Here is a 20,821-nt window from a genome sequence, read left to right as displayed (position 1 = left end):
GCTGCCCAGGGCTGCCCGGGGCCCCAGCGCCGCCGCCGGACACACCCCCGGCGGCCGGAGCTGCCCCTGCTCCCTCGTCCTTCGGGAAGGGCAGCGGCAGCTGAGGGCACGCAGGGCTCCGGGGAGGGCTCGCCCCAGCACGCGGCTTTTCCTGCGGCCAGGGAGCGAACGGGGATTCGCTGCATGGGCTGTTCGCGTGCTCCACATGCCGGTGCGGGGCTGCTTCAGGGCGCTGCTAAAGGACCTTGCCCGTGGTTAAATGTTAAATTATAGCCTTCTCTGCCTCCTTGGAAAGGAGCTGGAACCCTGTGTAAGGTAATGCTCCCAGGGCTAGAAATCCATCACTCTGGAATAAAACTGCCTTTGTCCTCAGTGAAAAAGTACTTTTAATGTGGATGTGCTTTACTTAATGTGATTTACTTTTTAACTTCTAATGTGGATGGTGCTGATAGCTTTTCACCTCCCACACCTTGTAATCAGTGCATTGTCTGAGGATGACAGGCCCTGCTGTAGGTCCCACATTTTATCTACTGCCTTTTTCCGGAGGAAAGGGACAAAAACTAGTGGAAGGCAGCCCCACAGCATTAGCCATAGCAGCACTGTGGCACTGCTGGTGTCCCTCTTCCCAGAGGCCCCGTGGCAGAAAAGCCCTAGCAGAGGCTGTAGACAGCCCACAGGTGACAGCGTGCTGTCCTCTGCACCCTGTGAGCAATCCTATTAGAAAAGATCCATCCCTGAGTTACTGCTCTTCAAAGACCATGTCCTGGTTACCCGCTTCCTCTCTGTGTCTTCTGTGGATCAACAGTTCCACTGCCACCTTCTTGCTGCTCAGCTGCTCTTTCCCAAGGGTGGTAGATGACTTGCAGTCAGCCTACAAGATGTGATAGGGAGTCTGTGAACTGTGATTTTCTGAGTTCACAGCTTTTACTGGTATGAGAGACCACATACAAATGTGAAGTCCTGTGTTCTACATGAAGCAAAGGGGCTTAGAGCAATGAACAAACAGTAAAGGATTTTTCTGTTCTTGATTTGTGAGGAAAGGAAATTAAAAGCTCTTATGCTGCTTATGTGTGAGAATTTATTAGAAGATAGGGTGTGAGCATAGCAGATGATGACAAGGGCGCTTCCATCTTAGATTCAAGCTACATATAAGCAGGGGGAACAAACAATAAGGAAAGGCTAGAGGCTCCTGGTGATGGATGCATGGCACATGGATCAGTATCTGCCTCTGTACATATAATGAGAATATTCACAAGACAGTAACACTTCAGTTTCTTATTTCTGCCCCTTGGTGACTGAAGTTCTGCCTTCCGTGACAATACATGACATTAAGTGTCACCCAGATGAAGCCTGAAGCAGTAACTGGCAATGCAGACAAGGCTTTGGAAAGTCCTGCTCTGTTCCCCAGAGCCAGTTACTCAGGACAACCTTCCCTAGTCTTCCACTTCTCAAGCTGCATCCCTGCTGCTCCCATTGCTCTTCCTCTCTTTTCCCTTCTCTTATCTTTTGGTGACTGCTGGCTCCCTCTCAAAGGCATATATTTTCTCATTGTTTGTCTACAGAAAGTGATAGAAAACAGCATCTGTGTATTGGAAGCCTTCCTAGTAGCCTTACTAGTCACAAGTTTATTTTTTTTTTGGAGGAGCCACAAAGACTTTCAGACCCAGCCACCTACCTGCAAGGCCAAACCTAAGCCTGGCCAAACATACCCGTGGGTATAAGGGAAGACTGGATACATGGCTGGCACTAACCAAATCTCTTCTACTTACCCATGACAAAATATTAGTAAATAACTCTGGAGTTTTATGAGCCTGTGCTACTTGAATCTGTCCCTGCAGCTTCCTCCACACACTGCTTAGCTGGGCTGCTGTGTTATCAGGGATCACGTGCAGCAGCTGGGGCTGCTCTATCACACTGTCTGCTGGCACTAAATAAGAGCTGCTTGAAGCCTGTAAAACAGGAGCTGCCTCAAGGCTTTCCTACACATATTTCTGTTGCTATGCAGTAGCTCATTGCACTGTTGGGTGCTATAAAATATTTTGCTCCTGCTGTGTAAAATACCTGGTTTTCCCAACTTGGAAAACATCTTGAAAGTTTATTTAAAGTGATATGTTTAGCAAAAAAAAAAACAATAGTGAGATCCAGAGCCTTTCACGGGCAGATCATTGCCCAAGTCAGTAAATACAGACTGGATCCAATATTTTTGTGCCTAATTGGTAATCTGGAGCACGTATTTCATGGCCGTGGACTGGTGTCCCAGTTCCTGGTTGCCAATACAAGCAGAGAGGATTCTGCAGAGCCAGGATAACTCTTTCTTCATCCAGGGAGGCATCCCTGCACTGAGGCAAACTGACAGGGTTATTTGAGTTAGCATACCAGTTTGTCCTGTCAGTGATGGTTCCCTAGCTGTGCTTTTTATAGAGGACTCAGGTTTCCAGATACTTTTTTGGCATCTTAAAATGTAGATCTCTCTGTCTATCTTGCCTTTCAAACATACCTGCTAAAATGGGAGCACCAGAAGAAAAAAATATTAGTCTTACTGTGCATTTGACAGCACTTTGTGACATATCAGCTTTTCTGACATTTGTAGGTGCACAGTGGCAGAAATATATTACTGGAAAAAGCACATCTGATTATAAAATCAAGCCCCATCATAGGGAGTTGTATCTCCAACTGCTTCTGTAAGAAGGAAACATAAATTGATCACCCAGTCTAGTTCTTTGTCTTTTCCTGAAAAAGTGGCATGTTAGATGTAGTAAGTTAATTCCAACAAGTTAGCTATAGAAAACACAGTTTTATTATAGCTACCGTAGTTTCACTAAACCTTAAATGTATGTTTTTAAAAAAACTTTGCAGCCTAGATGGTCCAGATGCAATGTAAGGCACAGGGTCACTTTCAAGGGGTTCACTGAGGCTGCTCAGTGACAAACAGGCAATTGGGTTCACGCTGTTCTGTTGAAAGACAAATATATGGTATTAGCTCCACAGTGGATGCTTTTATATGCAGACGGTCCTCCCAGTCTTGCCATTCTTCACCTCACCTGAACTAACCAAGACCTTTCAATCAGCAGTTCTGGGAACAGATAATGAGTGATTGTGCCTTCCTGTCAGCTATCACACTGCAATGGGCTGCTCTGGCTCATCTGTTTGCTGGCTCTTGTCATTTTATGAGAATGAAAGAACTGCTTTTTTTCAGCCTCTGTTCTGTAACTGAGTAATTAAGCAAGGATTTTGTGGTTTACACTGACTTTATTACTTTCAGGTCGCTCTGCTTCTTTGCTATCCTCCCCCACAACTTCAGGAGGGAAGAAAAGAAATACATTGCAGTGCAGGATATACAAAGAGTAGAGGAGCCATTGGCATTTAATTAAAGCCTTTTGAAGCAAAGATAAGCAAATATTTCCTCAGAGCAAAGTAAAGTCATGGCCACATTTATAGGTAAAAATGTTCAGAGAGAAAAAACGTATCTCCATTTCACTTGCATAGTAATGCATCTCTTGAGAAATCTTTGCTGTTTACTGGGTGGGAGAGTAATGGTAGCTTAATGCTATTACAGTATGCAATTGGGCAGGGAAGATTTTGATTTGGTTTTGGGCTTGAAACTAAAACCAATTGCTAGGCCAGTGGCACTATACTGGTGTCATTAGAAAACAGACTATGTCCACTTTATTTTGGCTGGCAGGTATTTTGTTCCTGCAGCATCACACACCACCTATGAACGAGACAGAGCTTTAATGACTTTAAAGAACATCTGTGGTAATAGACAGGGATAGTTCTATCACACAAGGTTTACAGCAGCCATTTGTTTTCCTTGACTTGAGCTCTTCTGTTCAATATTTGTTCTCTGCTACTAAGACTGATCTTTGTAAATGTGTATTATATATGAAGTTGGATTGCACTTTTCCATGAATGTGACCATGAAGAAAATAGTGATTTTTCAGGTACATAGCAAGTCAGTTGAGCCTGTAAGCCTTTGAAAATTTAAAATGACTTTTAATGGTTTATCTGATGAAATACAGTGAGCAGAAGTTTTATTAAGTCTTAACTTGCTTAAGTCTTTACTTGCTTCTCAGAGCCCTCTGGTGAACTTTGCAAATAACTAATGGTTGCAAATATATACCAAGGAAACTAGTCCTGGGAAACTCTGTTATTGTTTTAGGAACTTCTTCAGCACTGGCACAATCCGTAGAAGGAAGAAATAATTTTTTTTTATAATTTTTATTAGCCCATTTCTCATGGTTGGGGTGGAGGGTGGTTCCAACCAGATCCAGCATGCAAAAGCCATTGGGAAGCCCTCACTGAGATACCTCTAAACTCTAATCATTTGTTTATGGGCAAGTCAGAGAAAGCCTAGAAAAAAACCATTGCACTGCCCTCACTGCAATACTGCCACAACCATCCCCTAGGGAGCAGGGAAAGCAACATGCAGCCAAACACACAAAGATGGATGGGGTTTATCTTTTCTTACAGAAACAGGACATAGGTCTAATTCTTTGGACATTCATAGGGGTTCTAGGTCTCATTCTATTTCAGTCAATAGTGCAAGTTCTTACAACTCTTGGAACTCTCTAAGGTTAAATTCAAAGACATTTAAATTCCTTGAAACTGGAAGCTTTGGACTGAATTAGTAGCTAGTAATTGACTTAAAATATCTAATATTGTTAAGGCTGATTAATGATAAATTAGTCAATTGTATATGAGCCATCGCTTTGAAAATGTATAGTGGCAGAGAAGTGCATTGCTTTCTGAAAATTGTGACAAAGAAAAAGCAAGAAAACATATCTCTGGCTGCTCAAATGTTTAGTGTTGTGTGATTGTATTAAATTCAGGATATTATGAGCAAAATTCCTTAAACTTATTTTATGCAAAATGCAATCTTTTAGAAGTATAATTTCTTTGCCAGTATGTAGTAAGATGAAATAAAGACAATGCCCCATTATTTATAAATTGCTGCAATGTAGAGTAAAAAAGGATGGAAAAATGAAAGAAGGAAGAGCATAAATGTAGGTATTCATTCTTGGAATAACTGGAACTTTCCATTAAGTGTTTTACAAGAGTGCAAAAAACAAAACACACACATATATTTTATACATGAGTATAAATCTGGCTATAAAGTCAGACCAGACTCACTTTTGAGAATGCAAAGGCTCTCCTAGATATCTGAAATAAATGCAGTATTTCAATATTACAACATTGTTTTTCTCCATTCTTTGTGGGTTTTATTTTTAACCACACACCTTAGACAGTTGAACCATGATAATCTGTGGCCAAACATTTTATAAATATGAATCAGGTTGCTGTGTGTAGTTAATCAGTATTTATTCTCTCTTTTATTTCCTAGGCCCAGGTGAAGGAATTACCTCTGCTAATGAATAGTCTTTTCCAAAGAAAACAGTAAGTGAAATGCTGCTTTGTGCAATTTGTTTTATGCTTAATGTTGTGTGAAGAAGCAAATGTTAGTTGAGCAGACACTTCCATCAGCTGTGTGGGCAGTATTCTTGTTCTTTGCAATCTCTCAAGGAAAAATGTGGTTTTTTTATCCACATGTGCACAATTCCCTACAGACTTGCAGGAGCCACATGATTATTCAATATGATTACCATTCCCATCAAATTCATGTTGAATAAAACCTTCATCCTGAACAAGCATTGCTATATCTGACAGTGGCCCAACTAACAGCTGCAAGATGTTCACACAGAGTGTTTAGAAGCCCTTGAAGGGTCTGAGTAACACTCCTTTTCTTGTTCTGCCACCCAAGAGACATGATCCATTTCTCTGTTTTAGGTTCTCTTACAAGGTCCTTTTTGTCTTGTGTATCACAAGGGAAGAATGGGGCTTGGAAATCAGTACAGTGAAATTCTGTGCCAAGTTTTTCTTGGATTTTCTGTGTGGGGAAAAAGCTCCCCTATGGCATACATCTAAGAGATGAATGAATGAATCTTTTCTCTTTCAGGTTTAGTTTAATTTCTAACTACTTCAGACAAAAAAATTGAGTTTCCCAGCATCTGACCTAGTTATCCCTCTTTGGGTGCAGCATACATATGTATATGAATGTATATTTCCCCAGTTTCACAGGGATCAAATTTCATGCAGACATTCACTTCATTTTTAGATTTGCTGGAAAGAATGAAGCTCTTCAATCCAAGTGCTGTAACATCTTTCATCCTGCAGTGGAAGGGGAAGTAGTTATGGTCCTGAGTGTAGAAAGATTTGTGGCCTAAATAATATATTTGCAATAAATTGGTTTCTTTGGGTTATTCTTAGATGCTGCTTCCCAGAACACAGATGGTTTATTGTCAAAATGTGCTTGCTCCATATATGTAATAATGCTTACAGAAAGTTTTGCAAGATTTAAAATGGTTTTAATCAGTGAGAATAATCTTGCATGCTTCTCTGGAGAACTGCAGTCACAGAATAGTGGAGATTGCAAGAGGCCTTTAGAGGTCCCATAATCCAGTCTCCTCCTTAAAGCAGGAATAGCTTTGAATAGCAAAATAGGAGTGGCAAAGTTAGATCTGGCTGCTCAGGTTGCTTGTCCAGCTGAGCTTTTAACATCTTCAAGGACACAGCCTCTCTAGACAACCTCTGCCAGTGCAAACAACTCCATTAATTTTTTTCTATTTATCTCTCTGGAATTCCTTTTCTGCAACTTGTGACTGCTGCCTCTTTTCCTTTTGCTGGACTTCTCAAGGAAAAGTCTGGCTCAATCTTCTCTCAATTTCCTCTTAGTAGTGAGAAGCTGCACTCTGACCCACTCTAACTTAGCTTTTCTCTTGCAAGTTAAGCAAAGTCAGCTCCCTCAGTCTCACCTTCTGCAGCACATTCCAGGCCACTAACCATGCTGATGACCTTCCACTGCTTTTAGTGCAAACCTAGTGCTCAAATGCAAACCTAACCCCCACACATCCTTCCTACCTAGCTCTTTTTAACCATTTTGTGTTAACCAGGCAACTGGATGGACTTAGTCCATTGAGTGAAACAAAGCTCATGCCCTAACTTCATCTACCCTTCACTCTGCTGCAAAGGCATGGATCTCACCTTGGTGATGCTGACACGCATTTCCTAGTCATAATGTATACTTTAAGGGTATGAGGAGTTGAGGGCTTTCATCTGAAGAGAAATCACTGAGTGTGTTGGGGGGAAAAAGGAATTTTGTTTTTATTCCCAGACTAGGTGAAAGTAAAAAACTTCTCTTAACCCAGACGTAGTTAGAAATTTTTCTTTTTAAAGAAGTTGTAATTTTAAAGGAATAAATGTCCAACAGTGTGTTTCTTGGAAACATAACATTAAAAAACAAAATTAAACAAAGCCAACCTTTCTTTTTGCCTTCAGCAAAGATTTCTACCAAGGACCCCTTTGCAGAGAATGAGGTGGGACACAAAATAACACATGGCATCGGTGGCATGGCATTCATGTCCTTCTCCTAGGTAAGGGAAAACCCATCATGAAGTACTTGATCATGTTTTATATACCCATATATTTCTCTGCAGTATATTTATGCATGCAAAGATGCATAGCTGTAACAGGAGACTCTCAGAGAGATGGAGTCCAGTCAAAATGGTTTTCAGCCTATTCATAGGACAGGAGCTGGTTGTCAGCAAGCCAGGGCTTGGCCATATCAACTGGCTATTATGGGAGAGGAAGTTGTGTTTCTGTCCTTTGGGAGCAAGTGAGGGAATGGAGGGAAGTAAAATATTTACACAATAAATCTTTTTCCATCCCATTTAAATCACTAACTTTTGATATTTCTCTGTACCCCAAGGGAAGGAAAAGTTGCTCCCTTGGTAGCTTTTTTTCTAAGGGCAGTAATAAAGACAGTAAGCATGAAAGAAAATAAACTCTAGTTCTGTATAAAACAACATAGAAATTATGCATTCCTTTTATTGCTGCTGTCATATATTACACATTTGGCTTCTCAAGATAATAGCCATATTCATAATTTATACAGTCTGTTTGAATATCCCATGAAGAAGGTATTTAAGGAGAAACTTCTCTGCTAGTCATAGCACAACAATGTTGAAAGCAGGATGGGGTGTTGGTCAATGGAATGTCTCTGTTTTAGAAATTACATCCTATTATCAGGGCTGCTAGTTTCAAAATCAGGATATGCATGCCCTGCAGGTATAATACCAGAAAATGGTATAACTGGCCCTTTTATGTAACACATAAAGTAAGTACAGATAGAGGAAGAGAAGTGATGATTCATTATCTGTTCATCCAAACACCAAGAATGCTGATTCACATACTACATCCTAAAGCTTCACAAGTCTAAACATATCCTTGACTATTGTCAAATCATCTTTCTAGATGCTGTGCACAGGAGATGAGCTATGCTTTCTGTCACTGATCTTGTTCTAAAATCAAATGGTTTAGATCAGCCTTAGAGTCAGTAGCATTTAATGTCTCTTCTAGTATACCCTACTTCTTCCATCCCTTTGCAAGTGATTTAGTACTTATTTTGTCCTTTGTGTTTTCAAATAGCATATGGAACTTTAAAAATACATAATATAGTTGATAGCATACTATAGCTTTTTATTCCAGGCTTATGCTTGTGCCCTGATTTTTTTATGATAGCCATATAAAAAAATGAAGGCAAATTAATCCTTCTTGCAAGAAAAAGTCATTCTGTCCAAGACAGGGAGCTTCCTGGACTCAGACATTTATGGTTTTTACTTTTACATCACTTTGCCAAAGTTAGCAAAATGTTCTTTCTACCATTTTTATCAAAATAAGACATTAATCTCTATTTTGTTTAAACTGTATAAACTGTTAGAGTTGGATGCAAAGTTGATAAAAAACAGCTGTTCCTAATGAAACTGCATGAGACCTACTCCAGTGGAACCACATTAGACTGGTGTGAAGTATGAATAACATCTACCACATAAATATAAAATGTCTCTGCCATGATTCTCTGGCTGACATTTCTAATGATACCTTCTCAGCGAAGTCAATAGATATATATATAGTCTCTTGCTTTCGTGGGTCTTTGAGGTCCTCTGTTCTCAGGATCATTTCCTTTCTTTATCCATATGAATTTGAAAGACTAATGATACTGCTGAAGATCTTTCCCTGAACAATGTTACCACACTTGGCGTGTAACCCTTACAATGCAGCTAATAACAAGGGCGAGAACTCCCACTTGAAACTCCTACCAGGCTTTTCTTGATGGGGCAAGATGATGCTTAGAAACACATTCAGTGGGATGTGTTCCGAGTTTAGGGACAATTATACTTTCACTGTGCATCATCCCCACAGCAACAATAGTTTGCAGAAATTTAACAGAGGATGGGGTTCCTTTGAATCCGTGGGTTTCTGTACTTCAGTATCAGTTTACTATAATCAGATCAAATGGCAAAAACCAACCCAAATCTGTTGTAATGCTGAAAAGCCATAAAAAACTTACAGTTTCATGAAGTGTTGCCTAACATTTATTTCATCTGTCTGTATTGTCTGTTTATGGATGAAGGGGTGGTTCAGCAGACCAGCTGAGCAAACCTACTTTCCCTGAAAATTCATATTGGTGTGAGTTTAACACTGGAATGAAAATGTTTCCATGCCTTATCAAAAGAGCTAGATGGCTAAAGATCTGAATCAGAGCAAGACTTTATAGCCTGAAGGAAGCATGACTTACATATAATCCAGACTATATACACTCCAGAAACTTGTAGCCAAAGAACCATAGAACTCTTTGAGCTGCTGCTATGTCACACAGTATTTTAACTACTACCAAAACGTATTGTGCCTCCGTTGTTGAAATATAGTATCAAATCTAAATCCAGTTTTCTTATTTTCTAAGTCTTCCGAGTAGATGAGTCCAATTACCCACTGAGACTTCACTCTTGCAGATAACTGATTACTCAACCACCTTAAATTTGCCTTTGGTAGCCAGGCTCAGAGGGCTGATGATAGAGTGGCTGATGCAAAAAGCATATGCATGGATTTGGAGTGGGTGAGAGAGATACAAGCACACATCCGGAGAAATTGCTTCATTTGCTTGCTCTTTTTTAATCTGAAAAACAGGGCACTGATTTCCTGCCAGGGGACAGTTTTGAATAGGAATGTCTGGAATTGCCTACTAAATTTGGTTTAACTTGTAGTAGGAGGCAGAGAGCAGGAGGAAATCATGGTGGAAAAAATGGATGTCAGGCTAGGAAAAAAATGGGATAGAGGCTCTGTATCTAGAGGCTTTCTTCTGTATCTGAAGAGATGCTATGACAGGGCTCTATTTTTATGGGGTCATATTTTCTTCATATAGGACCCAGAAGGGAGCACTGCCAGTTCATGTTGGTCCTTTTCTCCTATCATAAGTGTCATAATTTAAATGTAACATGTGCCAAGAAAGAACCAAGCGAAAATAATTTAGATACATTGTGTAAATATGAAGAGAAATTTTAAGTCTTCATAAATTCTGTATTTTCACTGCAGGTAAGTGTTTTACAGCCACATTTGAGTTTATTTAAACATCATTATCTGATGGAAATTCAGTCTTGGGTGTTATTTAAAAAACAAACAAAATCTTTTAGTGTCCTTGAGCAGTGCTAAGCACAGGGCCTCTAATTCAGAGGAGATGCTGTGGCCACTGCCCTTCCTTTGCTCTGTTTCCTTCGCCTTGTGCCTCAAGTGATGCAGCACAAAATTTCGGAAAAGGTGACAGCTAAAATGACACGTGACATTTTAAGAAGCACGTTTTCCTGACATCCCAGTTCTCCTCCCACCTCTTTTTTTGTCCCTGCAGTTAGAGGAGCTGTGCTAGTCACGGGTGTCTAACAGCTCTGTGAGCCAGTCTTAGGGCTGGGCTCACATGTCTGCGCAACGAACTCTCCACAGTGGAAAATTCATCCCTGGACTGAGGCAAGGCAGGTTACTGGAGGGAATATAACAGGGACTCCATGTGCCATTCTTGCCCAGAGGATGCAAGGGGAAGGGATCAGATTCATCCTTGCCTCCTCTCACTTGTAGCTAAGAGAAGACAGTCAAGAATTGATTCAGTGAGCCTTGCTAAAAGATTCAGGGTCAGGTCAGGGGTTTGCTGAAGACAGAGCATGAGCTGAGATGAACACCCTTGTCTGAAAAATTACTAAGAACAGTCTTGTTCTCAGTTGCAGCTGAGAGGCAGCTTCCAAGGTGAGCAGCCTGTGAGCTCCAAAGTGGTGCCTCACAGAATCAGTGAATTAGTCTTAACATATGCTAAGACACCAGGTGCAAAAACATGGTTAGCATGTCAGTGGATCTGCTGCAAACATGTGCTGATTTGGTAGCACAAATGCACAGCTATTAACATATATTTTAAAGGAAAGGTTCTACACCATATTCAGAAGCAACTTAAAAATAGGAGAGTGTTAGTTTCACATAGATAAACTTGGAGGACTGGCATAAGATAATAAAAGGTACATAGCAAAGTAAAAGAACATTCAAATAAATCCCTGCAGGTCACTTTGGCCCTGCTTTGAATTCCTTCCAAATTTAGCCTGGACTGTCCATGCCCATGTCAAGCTGTTTTTATGCACAGCACAACAGAACTGGTCCAAACGAAGCTGCAAACAGAAAAACAAATTCCATTATCTTTTTCATATTTTTCCTTCTTAATCACTTGATAACTTAAAACCTTCCAATAGCTGAAAGAAAACTTGCTAGTTAGGAAGTGGTTTAGAGATCCCTGAACTGAAAGACAGAATGTAAAGTGAACATCAATCAAGGTACTAAGAAACTATGGAAGATCTTTCTCTGTGACAAGTCCCCAGAAAAGTTGTTACTGTTTGGGGCTTTTTTTTACTTTTTCCTAAAAGAGAAGGAATGTAATTTTTCCTATTAAGTAGCCACAAAGTGCAGGTAATTGTCAGTCACTGGTTAAAATATTTCCCTCCCCACCTCCCAAAATTCAAAAAATTCTTAGACTTCTTGTATATGGAGGTTTTTTTATTGTTTGGGATTCTTGGTTAACATTTATGTAAATAGTTCCATTTGTTAATTTTAAGTGCTGTCTTGTTTTGCAAAAGAACAGGGTAAAAAATACCCTGTGTGCAGAATTACAATTTAATTTGTTAGCCATATTTCTAATGCAGTTTTTAGCATAACAAAAGCACTGTTTTGGCCTAAAAAAATCAAGGTCTTTTACTGATTTTAAATTTCTGCTTTGAAACTTTTTGACACATAATTCACATTATGCTTATGGTGCTTTCTTTTCATTCAACTTCTTTTTCCCTATACAATGGACAGAAGGCAGGGTTTCTAAATGGCACCATGTTCTAAGATTTATCACAGTGCTTGGCATCAGAATTAAAAAGAACGTCAGACTTTGCCATTACTCTCAGTAACCACGTACCCAGCTGCTTTGCACAATTCCTCCCAATATAGACACAGAGGGGTTATATTAAGCCTTGTCACAGTTTGAATTTGGAACCCCTGTCCAAAGAGTGTAATGTCACCTATGCTTTCACATTTGTGCTGGGAACAGCTAGAGCAGAAGCAGGGGTTTAAAAGAGGACATTGGCAGTTTGCCTGAAAAAAAAAAAAAACCCCACAAAACAAACTGCCAATAAATCTTCAGTCTAAAGTGTCTGGACAAAGTGTAACTTAGAAATTAAAAAGAATCAATAACCAGGCAATTTCAGAATACAAACACACAATCTTGGATTCTTTGTTTCTTTGTCAAGAAAAAGCGTATTTCCAAAGTAAGTCAGTAGCTAAAGGTTAAATCTGGTTCCTCAGGCTGCCTTCCTAAAGGAGGAGTTTCAGTGTTCAGCCAAGCTGACTTCTGTCCATACATACAGATCTCTGTCTTGAGTAATTCTGAGAGCTTGGCCTTTGTGGGAGCATAGCTTGGATTTCATGGTTTCTGATCAGACTAATAATAATAGCAAGGCTATGACTACTCCATTCTGCCAACAGAACTATTTAGGTGGTTCTAATATCACTTTGCAGAGCATCTGCTTTTACTTCACTCCTTTTTCATTCTTGAATTAGCTCTTACCACACATACAGAGAACTCTTCTACTATCCCAACTGGGTTATTATCTCAGTAAAAAAACAAGATAGCTGTATAAATGCTGCTTTGCAAGCGTTCACACAGCAGTGTTGTACTCCCTGCTCATCCTCCATCCATCCTGCTGCCTCACAAGTTCCTTGCAGCCTGCAGCCTTAGTGGCCCTGTGAAGTGTAAGACACCAGCTCATACCATGTCTTAACCCAAGCTTCCAAGTCAGCATCTGCTGGACAAGGATGTTGCTTTAGAGAGAGGTCTCAGGGTGGCCATTAATGAATAATTTAGATTTAACCACTATGGTTTCCCATAGCTTTTTTTGAACAATGTAAGCAGCATGAATACTTGTTTAATTTCTAACTATACTGAAGCATAATATCTTCTGATTTCTGCTTCTGCTCTTCAGAGACTTATTAAATATTCCTTTTAAGAATGTTAAGAGCTCAGCATCAAAGTACATCATAAATATGTCCAGAAATAAATAACACAGTACTGAGGAATGTTAGCTAAGGGAATCTATAGTAGATTTATTTCTTTCTCTCCCACTCTTCTGCCAGTGCAGAGGCATAGCCTTCAGATTCTTCTCCTATCCTAAAGGGACTGGCAGTTGACCAGCTTAATTAGCAAAGCGTTAAGGCATGTTACTGAACTTCCCATGAGCAGGTCTCTGTATGTAAGTCAACATGACTACTCCAAATATTCCAATGCTTTTCTAGACAGAGCTAGGCCATGTGTGGAGAAAAGAATAACTACTTCAGCTCTCAGGCAAGGTGGGCTACACCTACAGGACTCTGTGAGATCTCTGCTATAAGCAGACCAGTTCTTCCCCAGAAGATGCTGTTGCTGTGCCGTTAGATGGAAAAGACAGTTTCTACTTCATACTCTCTGTAATGTAAATCCAACTTCCCAGAACTCCTGTTACCTGAGTAGATGCCCAGTGAGATGCCCAGAAAAAGTACAATTTTATTTTATTCCAAGTTTGTTTTGCTAAAAGCTCTTTTGGCCAAATTGGAGGATTCCTAATACCTCCTGATTTTTCCTGATTGCTCTGTCTTGGATAAAATGAACACAAGCATGTATCAGTTTTTCTGATCTGCACTGTGGCCTCTCAGATCTTCGCTACAGCACAGACAGCTTTTGGACCACTTGATGTAGCTATAAAAAGGGAAACTGATATTCCTAATAGCATTATTAAATACTCTTACAGTGTAAAGTGCCTGAATGGAGCAGAAAACCCCTGAGCCATTTGTGCATATGCTGTCATCAGTTCTACACTGCTCTGCCCCCTTCTGAATGCACGGCTGACTTTGTTGGTTGTGTCCAACTGCCTCAAGTGATAATTTGTTTGCCTACAATTTAAGTTCCCTAGTAACTAGCATGCATTCCATTTATTTTTTTTTCCAGGAAAACAATTTATCTTGGATCAAATACAAATTAGGCCAACTTGTATCCAGTGTTTATCTGTTGCAGAGGACTTCTGTTTACAAGCTAAGAGGGCCACAAGAACATCTGGGCCTTGTCATCTAAATTGCAAAGGCTGTTCTGGTCACCACTGAATAATTTCCATGCAAGGACTGTATTGAGGAAGACAGCAGTAGCTCTGCTCCATGAGCTGTCCAGATAGCAAAGGAAGGATCATTAGTGAAAATATTTGTGAAGAAAACCAGTTAGTAACCTAATGAGGAAAAGCTATTTTAGTGTTAAATGCCTACGGTATCTTTACTTGCATGTACATACACTGTGTGCAGTGATAGCATTTCAAATGTCTGTAAGGTTTTAAGATCTTCATCATGCCCACTTCTCCACACCAGTCTAACCTTCCATTCAGCTGGTCTGTGTCCAGTCTTGAAGTTGTTCAAGTCATGATGCACATCTGGAAGCAAAACAGGCCCTCACTGGGCATTTTCTGGGGAAGTGAGGTAGAAGACTCAGTTAAGTATTTCTCACTTTGAAGACCAAAGGGCCTGGTCAGATGAGGCAAAGAATTGAAAAGGGAAGACAGAAGGATGACCATTCCTGCTCCTGGAATGATTCCAGGGAGATAGAACCTGGGATATATTTAGTTCTAACCCCAAGTAACCTTGCTGTTGAAATGACATCTTGTGTAACTTCACCTTAGCAGCAATAGCTAGCATTTATGTAATTATGTAAAGTAAAAATTACCTATTTCTTAATTATAAAGAAATGTATTCAGTAATCTCTAAAATACAAAAAGGAAAACTTTTTAATGTATTTCCCAGATAGCTAAAATCCTCATTATACAGCATTACCCTATACCTGAACAGTATTGCCATTTAAAGAGGAATTTATCAGGTATTAGGCATCAGTTGTACTGGCCAGTTACAGAGTGCCATGCTAAATAATCACATTCCCAGGTGAAATTTAGCACCATTTACTATTTTTAAGCAGTCAGATTACATCAGTGTTTACCCATGGTCTTAGAGTGACCATAAGGCAACATTTCAACAATCAAGGCATGTTTGATAAAAGAGGAAAACGAGTATTTTTCTGGACTGAATGGAAAAATTATCTTCCATGGACAAATAAAGACCTAAATTACTTCTATGAGGCTTCATATAAACTATATAGAAGAAATCTCAATTGGTTATGATAATTAGAGAATAAAAAAAGTAGATCACAGATATAATCCTAGAAAAAACTAGAAGGGCTTAAAATTTTCCCTCTCTTGGTAAAGAAACCCAAAATCCAGAGAAAGGCTGTGCTACACATAAATGAATGGTATGTTGACATGAATTTATGTCCCTGACCTGTGATGGAAACCAATAATACTTCATTTGCTAATATTCTCCCATCCTTTAAATGTATAATACTGACAATAAAAAAAAAGCCAACAAATTTGCTATTCTATTTTAAAATTGCTTTACTAATGGGTTTTGTGTGTGTGTGTGTGTGAGAGAGAGAGAGAATAACGCCAAAGACATTTTACTTTTAAAATGTTTTAATAAATTCCAGTGTAAAATTCAGTAAGCTTTTTATAAAGCATCAGTGAAACTGGCACAAGATCCTTTTTCTTGCACATATTAGTCAGGTAATACATACAAAAAAAAAAGACCTATGTAATAGAGTCTTAAAATATTGCCAGATTAAGGGCATTTAATTTATTTTTGCAGTTTAATTTGCTTTCAACACTGTTAAAGTGCACAGTTATTTTAGAACTTTCTGACTACTCAATGTTTTCTAACTTCTGTTAGACTCAAGTCTTCAATAAATTTAAGGTGTAACCAGAAGTTCTCTTGCTTTTTTTTAATCTCAGAGGTCCGATAAAGGGACAAATTAATGAAATAGATATTCCTTAAGTGAGGATTAGCCACTTATTTGCAGTGTGTCTGTCTGCTCTGCATTTGGGGAGGAAGGCGAATATCTTTACTTGGCAAATATCTGAGTATTATCAGGTTCTTCTGTTAAAAATATTTCTGGAAGAAGATTTTAAACCTTGCTTGCAGGAGCATAAGAATTGTCTTAATGGAGCACTTTATTCCTCAAAGAATATCCATCACAAAATGCTCTACTTTTCTTGAGACATTACTGGTTACAATTAATTTTCAGGTGTGGGAAAAATCCTCCCAAAGGAGAAGTTTCTAGTTGTAATGTTGTTTTAGCACCATGATAACTTATGTTTAGTAGGACATATACATAACTGTGCTCACTTCTCACAATCTTCCTTTTAAAAAGAAAAAATTGTATTTATTTTTATAGGTTTTTACTGAGAATTTCTGATCATTAGAGTGTGACTCTAACAACCATTTAAACGTGGTTCCTACTTTCTGTCACTCAGTTAAATATATATTGCATAAATATATTCTTCACAGTAAGTCTTAGGATTTTAACGGTTTCATGTCTGATTTTAATACCACTGTAATGACATTCCTTCTTCTCATCACAGTTCCTCTCTGGATCACTGCCATGGACTACTTTTCAGCAGAAGCCTTCCATTAGAAATACTGAAATTCACTGGATTTGACAATTATTACTTCATGGTGAAACTGTAAAAACTTCTTAAACTAAGTAACTTTTTCTTAGGCTGAAGTCAATAATAGTCTGTTCATTTTCCTATTTTGACCCTGAACTATGGAACTAGCTGTTCAAAGAAGCCATCATTTGAATTGTTGAGAAATTGCCTCTCAAAGATCTGTCCTGAAATAACAACTTGACAGTCTACGTGCAACTATTTGGAGTGGTACACTACTACTTTCTTAAAAAACACTGTATTTAGTTTCTTCTTTGCTTTCCTTCACACTGCCTGCTCTGTATGGTATTTACATACTATAGGCAACCAATTTAGGTATCCTAATTAAAAGTATTGGCTTCTTATGCCATCAATGGAAAGAGGAACAGTGTTTCAGAGGGCAATTAAAACACTGAGAAACCTGAACACTTTTTGTTAAATTCCCAGGACAGATTGTGAAGATGTCTGAACCTTCATGAAGCCTTTTTTGTTTTTTTGCTTTTAATTGGGACATAAAAAAAATACTGAAATTTGTTAATAAAAACTTGCTTGAACTGCAGTTTAAATGCATGGGGAGTCTCTTGCTACTTGTTGCTTGCTTCTCTGAAATATTCTCCCTCAAGATGATTTTTTGAGAGAATTGCTCTTTCCCTATTACTATCTCTGTCAGTTCTACACAGATTATAACCTAACTAGCCCATCATTTTTTTCTTTTGATCAGTTTCAGAAAAAATAATTTCATAGCTGGACAGATATTCTGGTTTGCCTTTAATTGCTTTTAGCATTTTCATATTATTTTACCTATTTGAGGTACAGAGGAATCTGTTTTGCTGGTATCCCCGGTGAATGCTGATCTTTGGCCCTACTGCTCCTCTGCTGCTTGTGGTTTCTTCCCAATAAAAAATAACAACTTTCCAGGCCTCTGCCATGTTCCCATCCTGTGTAATTCTGCTTTGCATGCAAGGAGCCTACGCTTTTAAAAAAGCTCTCTGTCATCTCAGAGTATTCCAGGCACTACAGAGAAGCAAACAAGAGCTCCCTTTAAGCCCTCTAGACATGATTCTGTCTAGCAGTTTTTGACAGAAACTGGAACAATTTTAAACAAATCACAGGCATCCTGGACCAAAAGCTTTTTTATTCTGTGTAGTTTCCATGAACTCTCATGCACTTATCTGTGCTGCTGGTATCTAGATCACAAACTTCTTCCTGCCACTAAAAAGAATCTTCTCTAACTGCTGTCACTACAGCTGGTCAGGAAGCTGCTGAACAATTATCTTGGTTGCTGCATACACAGATACAGTATTTTGATAACTAAATGGCCTACCATTATACCTTGTTAACAACTCCCAGTGTACTCTCATCTCCTTGAGGGAGATTTTGGCTTTGTTTTCTTCTCTTTGAAAAGCTCAGTCTCTTAACATTTCACCATCTCCATGTCTCTTTTTTTTTTTTTTATCCTTTTATTATTCCAGAACAACATTTTATAATTATTATACTTTACCCCCAACTGCTGGTAAAATAAAGGTGGTACATATAAAACACCACTAACTACACATGGGCAACTGGCAGAGAAAAAGAGCTTGTTCCTGCTTGTTTAAGAGACATAGCCAAAGTACTTGAAAGAAACTACAAAGAAATAAGAAGGAGAAGGGAGAAAGTTTCTTTAAAGATTCAATATTACACATACTCCCTGATGTACAGCCTGTACTGCTTTGATTTTGCAGTGAGCCTGTATTCCTTAAATTGATCTTTTCATTTAGAAAAAGAAGCTTTCTCAACTGAGAAAGTTTCTATTTATAGTTATAAAAAATTAGTAATAAACAACAGATCACTTCTGTTTCTCTCCAAAATAAACCCTTTTCTTTCTAGGAATGTTTTATTATATCCTGAGGTACACATTAATTATCCCTGGCTTGGGATCTTTTTCCCAAGTCTCATCTGGAAATACTTCAAATTGTATAAATTTAAAATCATTCTCTTTTTTGAATAAGCTACATTTCTGAACTCTTGAAATGTTCTACTTATTCTATCATTTTACTTTTCTTCCAAGAACAAGGCAAAGTACTGCAGAGACCAAATAGTAAGAAGTGGAAAATCCTCATAACATGAAGGACTGACAGCTGAAAATCCTAAATCTGATGGACTGCCTTGTAGATTGGCATGAACAATGTCTCTCCCCATAAGTAAGCCTTAATCTCCTAAACAGAAAGGAAAATTATTTATTTTTAAGGCTGCTTTAGTTTTTCTATACCAAACAGTCTCTATTTTTCTTTTTCTATATCTTTCTCTATTTATTTCTATTTTTCGTCTTTTTCTTTTTTCCCTCATTTTTTTTCTTTATTTTTTGCCCTTTCCTTTTTATCTCCTTTCCTTTCCTGCCCTCTAGTGAACAACCAAGCATGTTTCTAAACAAACTGAGCACACTTCCAAAATACTTCAGGCTTCTGTTTTTTGAGGTTATGCCACCAGAATAAAAACAAATCAAAGGTAGAGGCCATTGGTATATCACAAATTACACTAATGGGAATAAGAGTGACATGTTTCTGAGCTGTTCATGGCTGAGCCTCTCAGACTGGGTTAATAACAGGCAGGTTACAAACCCCCTGCTGCCTCCAGGAAAGTCCCTACCACTGGGTGAGATTTGGCATATATTTCAGCTGTGGTTTTCTAACCATGCTATTGTACACAAGAAAGAGGAAAATATTGTATTTTATAGATTATTTTCTCATAAAATGAATAAACATAAATAACATTTTAAAAGGGGGTGTATGTATGGTGAATCTCAAAAGCCACTGTGAAGGCTATTAACATACCAGTCCTAAAAGGTGCTGAGAGCCTTTTTCTCCTTGAATTCAAGGCTAATTGAATCCTGCTTTTACAGTATAATATTTTTTTAATTGTTTCCATTCATATAGACCTGCTGTAGTTTCACATTTGAACTATCACAAAGACATGATGGCAAAGGAAACCAGGCTACTGGTAATTTAGAATAATAGTACCTTTTGTGTATAGTGATGTGGAGAGAATATTTAGTTTATTTCAGGCCATGCTCTTTACAATTGTGTTCCAGCATAACAGTGAAATATTTTTCTGGATTTAAAATGACTTAGAAGACCTGAGGAGCAGGATGTGTTTGTATTTACACAGGTATTTGCACTTCCACAGATTTCTAGATACAAAATCCCTTTAATTTTGAAATGAAGGCAGTCAAGGTAGTGCATTTGCTACTTCTGCTGCAGGCTCAGAGAAGGTTTATGAACTCAAAAGCTTGTATAGTTTTTCCAGCTATGCTAATGATGATAATAAAAGATACAAACAGCAGCATTGCAGGTCTTGTTTTCAGTCTGTGGCACCTTCATGCAGGAAGGGAAGCTCTCATCATGCATGCTTTGGGGAAGCTGGGAAGGTCTGAGAGGGCTGCAGGCCTATGAGTCACATTTGATGACAGTTTATGTGGAAACATTATGGCCCCATGCAAAGCAGTGGATGAATTATGTAAGTTTGGGACTCTGGCCATAGCCCGGCTATTCCCTGCCTGCTGAGCACAGCTTGAAATTTAAATGGAGACACAGAGCGAAGCCGATGGGATTATAGAAAACACACATGACCGAGGCATCACGTTTGTCAAAGCATGTGGTTTCTGCCCCATGCTGGCTGCATTCTTCTGTCACGCTGATGCTGTGCCTGTGTGTAAATCACTAAGCTGAACAGGCCACAAGCATCAGACCTTGATCTGTCACTAGAACCTGGTGACAGCCTGGTACAGCTTGTAGTCTCCCCCCACAAAAAAATCATGGTTGCGCTTTAGGCATTAGCATGGACCAGGGAGAGAAAATTTGGATGGAACCGCCTTGTTTCAGGGACAGGGAGTTTGA

At 38.9% G+C, this 20,821-nt stretch overlaps 1 long non-coding RNA gene across 2 annotated transcripts; it reads left to right on the top strand.

Moving 5' to 3' along the window:
• The first annotated feature begins 13 nt into the window (after nucleotides 1–13).
• LOC111931183 (uncharacterized) lies at nucleotides 14–20,267 on the top strand. Of its 2 annotated transcripts, none has more exons than XR_002865476.2 (4): nucleotides 14–315; nucleotides 5,342–5,394; nucleotides 7,333–7,427; nucleotides 16,884–20,267. It is a non-coding gene; the product is annotated as an uncharacterized LOC111931183 (long non-coding RNA). The 2 variants fall into 2 exon arrangements; XR_015290121.1 differs by lacking the exon at nucleotides 16,884–20,267 and adding an exon at nucleotides 14,384–14,707 and having other exon boundaries at nucleotides 109–315.
• Nucleotides 20,268–20,821: the final 554 nt, after the last annotated feature.

This window comes from Cyanistes caeruleus, chromosome 8 (assembly GCF_971803275.1).
Source record: "Cyanistes caeruleus chromosome 8, bCyaCae1.hap1.1, whole genome shotgun sequence".
NCBI lineage: Eukaryota > Metazoa > Chordata > Aves > Passeriformes > Paridae > Cyanistes > Cyanistes caeruleus.
The sequence above is the reverse complement of the archived record's forward strand: the minus strand, read 5'-3'. Positions and strand labels throughout refer to the sequence as shown.